Source organism: Miniopterus natalensis, chromosome 11, assembly GCF_054644295.1.
Source record: "Miniopterus natalensis isolate mMinNat1 chromosome 11, mMinNat1.hap1, whole genome shotgun sequence".
NCBI classification, from domain to species: Eukaryota; Metazoa; Chordata; class Mammalia; order Chiroptera; family Miniopteridae; genus Miniopterus; species Miniopterus natalensis.
In genome coordinates this window covers 45,320,049-45,326,174 of record NC_142091.1, presented here as the reverse complement: position 1 = coordinate 45,326,174, position 6,126 = coordinate 45,320,049, and the positions used below count along the sequence as shown (strand labels likewise).

The following is a 6,126-nucleotide window of genomic DNA, read 5'->3' as shown; positions in this document are numbered from 1 at the left end:
TGAATTCTGCCTCCACACCCTCTGTGTCCCAGTCTGTCACCAGCAAATGTTCCTGTATTCTCACTCTCTCTGAAATTCCTGTCATCATCTTGCTCTGAAGGAAATCTGTCTGTCCCCCGATGCCCTCACTTCCCCTGCTGTTTTTCCTCTCATGTCAACGGCCTTGGTTGCCAGTGTTCACCTTGCTTCCCACCAGAGCTTTCCAACCGCGTCTGCCCTCCTTTCTTCCAAGGACTCAGATTCTTTGAAGTTCTCACCATCGGACTTGACTGCTTCCCTGGAATGCTCACTTTCCTGTTCTTCAAAATAACCACTGGCCATCTTCCCCTCTTTCCTGAGCCTTCTCTGACTCTCCCCCCTCGTCCTTGTCTCTCTTTACCCAGCCCTACCTTATGAAATTGCCTTGTCAGGCCTTTCAGCCACATGGAAATAAAATTGAGGGAGCTTCCCCAGCAAGGACCCATTTACAATGATATACAGCCTTGCTACTCAGAGTGTAGTCTTTAGACTAGTACCACCTGGGAGCTTGTAAGAAATGCAAAATATCTGGTCTCACTGCAGACACACTGGATCAGAATCCCTAGGTTCTGGCTTAGCCTGTTAAAATTTGACAAGCCTGATACACAATCTAATCAGGCCCCTTACTAACCACCAAGGACTGTACTGTGTCCTGAGACTCAGCTTCTACTTCACTGAGAATCAATTCTATCCCCTTCATTTCTTCCTACCATCGCTGCTAACAACTTGCCAACAACAGTCCTGAGGTGTGACTTCCCTCTTTTTACTATGGAAGAAAGGCCCTAGTTCTTTCCAAAGGCCAAACTCCCCATTCTCAGACCCCATTCCCTGGGGCCAAAAAACTGTAAGGCACTTGCCATCCCACTGCAGGGAACAAGGGGCCACTGGGCAGAGCATGATGGTCACTGGGACCACACTGCCAACTCACATGACAACGGAGAGCTTCAGGGTTGCCTTGAATAGGGGCTGTGAAGATCAGTTGTTTGCAATGTGAGATTCCAGCAGGAGGAATCCCTGAGTCCTCTTGGATGATCAGAAGAGTGGAAATTTGATTTCTGCAATTTCTGTGAACCACGGAAAAAAAGAACGCCTGTTTCCAACGCCAAAGAGTTCAGACTGGACCAGCAAGAGAGTTGCAGGTTGCTGAGGCAAGGTTTTAACATCCATTGAAATTTGGGCCTTCACATCATTGCTCAGGCCAAGGAATATAGTGGTACTCCCGTCTCCTACCTACCTCCTTGGCACAAGAGTGGCCCCTTGCACTGCTTCAGCTGCCACTCTCAGCAGCAGGAGGAGAGGTTAGGGGGAAAGCCTGCACAGGGGCACAGGAACACACAGGTTGGCCAAGACAATTCAGCAGCAGGCTGAGGCAGGAAATGAAGTCTCCACTTTTTTCCAGTCAAGGAAATTGAAGCGCTAGCTCCCATTGGAAAAATCAAAGCAGCATTGTTTCAAGAACAAAACAGGCCAGGAGAGAACAAAGGTTTTGGCGTTGAGCCCTCTCTGGAGAAGATGCTATCACAGACGCTCCACTAGCTCAGATGAATCCAGCTGGTTTGGGACTAAAGACCAATTTACAAGTTTGTTTATTGGAATTGTGCTCAAGGGTACTGGTCCTCTTACCAGTTTGACTAACACTCAGTACCTTCGCAGTTGTCAAAACGGGAACAAAATCTGTGAACAATGAGAATGGTTTCTAAGAAACAGCCACCTGATGATTTATAGCCACGTAGAGAGTCTGACAGCACATCTGAGGGTCACCATGTCTGCAACTCATGGCTGAGTACAGGTGCCACTGGACTGAGACCAGATGGCTGCCATTGACAGTCCAAGCGTACACATCATCCCAACAGAACGAATTTGCTAAAACAGTGTAGGAGCAAAGGACGAAGCTACCAGAGACTGCAGTGGAGAGTCCAGTTCTTTCCCGCAACCTCTATTTTTAGATAAAAAATTTGATTTTAAGAACAAAATATCAATTAGTACCCACTTCTTGGCAAGTCTTATGGTTGGCCCTTGGAAAACAGATGAAAAATATATAATCCGTGCCCTTGAGCTGTCTGGTGGTAAGATATGAATAGATCATTTCAGTCAATAATCTGGAGTCATTGAGGGCAGAGGCAAGGGGCCTAACACACCTCACTTTCTCTGGGAGCACACAATAACCAGTGTCCAAATTATGACCCTGAATCATCAAAAGAGGGTTCAATACCTCACTCAGAATTACCATATATGGGAATGGAGACGGGGGCAACTGAGAAAGGTACACAGGAAGCTTCTAGGGGCATAGGTGTTATATTATTTTCACATTTTACTATATCACATATCCTTCTGTTTACATGACCAAAAGAATGAATGAGCCGAGTCTGACAATACTGAGTCTTCCGACTGAACTGTACCTCCTTTTCCCCAATCCCCCTGATGTCCAGTGCAGGATCTTTCCTTATTGTTAACTCAGTTTGAAACTGTTTTCTGTGACTTGTCACCCAAAGCATCCTAATTGCAATAGGGCTATAGAATACATTACTTTTCTTACTTATTTCTCTATCCCATTCTTTTTTAAGGAGTATTCTGGGACTAGTGTTTCATAGAAACCACTCTGGGGCCACACTGGATTAGACATCTAATCAGGAGATAAAATTGTCAAGAATTCAAAATTTCGTGATCTCTGGATAAGAAACTTGCACATCCAGCCCCGATGTCTTGCATTTAGTGCTCTCTTCACTCTTTAGCTGTGGACCACACAAACAAATTCAGATATTCCACCAGAATGTTGCAGTAATGGCAATCTATAATCATTCAGTTATGTCAAGGAAAATGCATAGAATGCTGAGATATTTTTCAAAATGAAAAATGTCCCATTTTTTGCTGTAGTAAGAAGCAGAATAAAGAAAAGCAAAAAGCAAGAGCAAATACATATATGTCATAAGCAAAAAAAGTAACTTATCTGTATCTTAGAAACTATTAGGCCTGAAATAGCAGGCATGGTTTTCAATTACTTGAAACAGAAAGACCTTACGTTACTAACGCACTGGAGGCCCACTAGACACTCTGTGGAAAATTCTCTGCAGTGGAGACAACAGACCCAAAACACAAGTTGTGCAGTAGAAGCAGGAGCAGAAGAGAGAATGTTCTCCAGCAGCACCTGGAACCAAGGACCTTCCCCCCCCCCCCAGCCCACCCATGGAACCAAAGCGCTGGGACGCAGATGGAACCTGAACACCAGAACCCTTTCGGAAGTGAAGGGTCTGCTGTCCGGGGAGATCCAGGGCTGGTGCCCTTTACCACGCCTGGCTAAGTTCCAAGGCCCTCCAGTTAAAACCTGCCCCACCAGCGCTTCCACATGCCTGTTCCTCCGGACCCCTTAGCAAGATGGATACGAGGCACCTCTTCTTCATTGGTGCCTTCTCGATCAATAAATCTTTTCTTACTCCAAAAAAGAAAATATTAAATAAATGAAATAAAATAAAACTCTGCAGTGACCCTGGAATGTATAACTTAGAAGGGCTTCAAACAACCTTATTTTACAGATAGGGATACCGAGGCCGAGAAGTGAAGCATTTTGTCACATCAGTGCAAGTGCCAGAGCAGCCTTCCTATTGTCAGGACCTGACGCAAAGTGAGACTCTGGTGACAGGGTGCAGTTTGTTGATTTGCTCCACTCAGATCAGAGGACACCCTGAGATCTAGATGAACTTGATTTGCCTGTGGCACATCCCCCTCCTGTGTTGTGCATGCAGCAGGCATCAGGACTGACCTGTGCTGCCCTGGCACATCCAAAAGACCGAAGCGTCAGAAACCACCTTCAGAAAAAATCTGCACTGGGCTGTGCTCCAAATTCTAGTTTTAGGAGCTGATACGAGTCTCCTTTAAAAGGTCTTTCTTGCCTCTGTTGGCTACTTCCTCTCTGAGGGAAGAAACTGTTCATTAGTGGAATCAAAACAAGGGATACTTAAAAAGCTCCAGAAAAGTCATACTGCCTGGAGATTTGAAATATTTTCCTCAAGGGGAACTAGGAAGGAGCAAGGATATTTTTAAAAAGGGATCTATGAAAAAGTAACTGACCCAGTCCCCAGTTGGTCTGAACAAGGCTCAGTGACCTTGATGACTACTGCCAGGCATTCAGAACCCATTCGCTCCTAGGGAGGGCTTCTCCAGGAATTTACCACATGCTCACCACTGAACCTGCCTTCACAATCCTTGCAACAATCTCATGAATTAGGGATAGTCTTCCGCTATAATGGAATAGTTGCTCACTTAGGAAACCTCATGTTATAAAAATAGTAATGTCAGCGGAGGAGGTGATTTAGTTAGAGTCAAAATAACAATGTGGTTTTCCTTGACTAAATTTAGGCAAAATTTATTTTAAAATTAAATAGTTCTAATTATGGTTGTGGTACTTGGTCTAGTTCTGAATTACCATCAAAGCCAATGCAGTTCACATTCTCTAATCGTGACAGATCCAACTGAGGCGTTCAAAACGTACAGCGTAGTGCTCACTTTTACCAGCACACATACTAAAATTGGAACCATGCAGAGATTAGCATGGCCCCCGCGCAAGGATGACACGCAAGTTCGTTAAGTGTTCCGTATTTTTAGTAAAAAGCACAAATTGGTAGTTACAAAATAGTCCCAGGAAAGTAAGTACAGCATAGAAAATATAGTCAATAATATTGCAATAACTATGTATGGTGTCTGCTGGGCTACTGGAAATATTGAGGGGAACACTATATGATTCATAAAGTATATGATTGTCTAACCACTATTGTCTACACCTGAAACCAATACAAAATAAAATTGAAAGGAAAAACAACTTAGTGCAGGAGAAATGGCTTGATTTGGATGAGGAAAGTGGCCTACCCAGGGAAGTGACTTGCCCAAGGTGACATGCTTTTTTAGAATCACAGAGCAAAGTTGCAGGACTATCCCAGGACCCCTGGGCTCAGTGTGTCTGCTCTTACCCAGCTATTCAGGTGTTGCTGCCAAATGGGAGGCTGAGGTTCGGTTCAGGATGGAGACAGAGGAAGATCCTGAGCTCATCTCTTCCAAAGATGCACCAAAACTACAGCTACATAGGGAACAATTTACCCTAAAAAATAAACACACACCCTAAAAACTGTCAGAATGACGCCTTCAAGTCAGGCAAATGAGAAAGAAACCACATGGAAGGGGTAGGAAAGGCTGACATAATCTCGCCATAAACCCCGCTCCCACCCACAAGCAGGAGGGAACTCACAACCCTGAGCTTCTCCGAGGAGCGAAGGCTTTATGCCCCCACAAGCCACCCAACTCTAAGACCTGCACCCTGAGACGAGCCCCCAAAACGCCCCAGAGACCCTCGGGCCAGGCCGTGGGAGCTGAGACGCGCCCACTCACCTGAGCCCAGCGCAGGGGCACTTTGGAAAGCACTGGCTTCAGGTGGAAGGGCCCCACTTGCTAGTTCAGAGGCTCGCAGGAGGGGCGGTGGCCCGGAGGGTGGCTGGTGGCGCCATCTTTGGACACTCCCTCGGCCTTGCTAAAGCCCACAGGTGCCACCCCTTTTCCCTGGGTGCTGCTGGCTTTACCCCTGGCCCACTGGTGCCGTCTTCCTGCTCTCCGCCTTGCTGAAGCGAGCGGGCACCTTCTGTTTCTTTTTCTTTTTCTTTTTCCTTTTGCTTTTTTGGGTGGGGGCCATTTTTGCCTCCTCCCTCTCTGCCTTCGCCACTTTCATACCCTCTCTCTGTTGCCCTCTGGAGCCCCAGTAGCACCCAGAGGGGAGCTTCTAGATGCTGCTCGTGCCCTGGTTTTTACATCTGGTGGCCCAGTTTCTGTGACTGCTGCCCAGGGGACTCCCCTTGCTCGCCTGGCTCTGGAGGCCAGAGGGGCGTGTGCTCCTTGGTCCCATGGAACTGTAACATCAGAGACAGTTCTTGGCAGGCTACCACCTCCTGGGGCACTGTGCAGACAGCAGCCCCCCCCCCCCCCCAGTCTTCCTGTGAAAGACGCCTATTCGTGAGTCTGGGGGCTTGGGCCTGAAGGGAAGGCTTCCGGTTAGGCACACACCTAGGGGTCCATGGAGCTGCTCTGCAAGACCAGAGGCTGGAGCACGCAATCTGCTTTCTCCCCCTT

At 47.0% G+C, this 6,126-nt stretch overlaps 1 non-coding gene across 1 annotated transcript; it reads left to right on the top strand.

The window, feature by feature from the left end:
* Positions 1-4,510: 4,510 nt before the first annotated feature.
* LOC148092006 (U6 spliceosomal RNA) lies at positions 4,511-4,615 on the top strand. Its single transcript, XR_015715359.1, has one exon. It is a non-coding gene; the product is annotated as a U6 spliceosomal RNA (small nuclear RNA).
* The last annotated feature ends 1,511 nt before the right edge of the window (positions 4,616-6,126 follow it).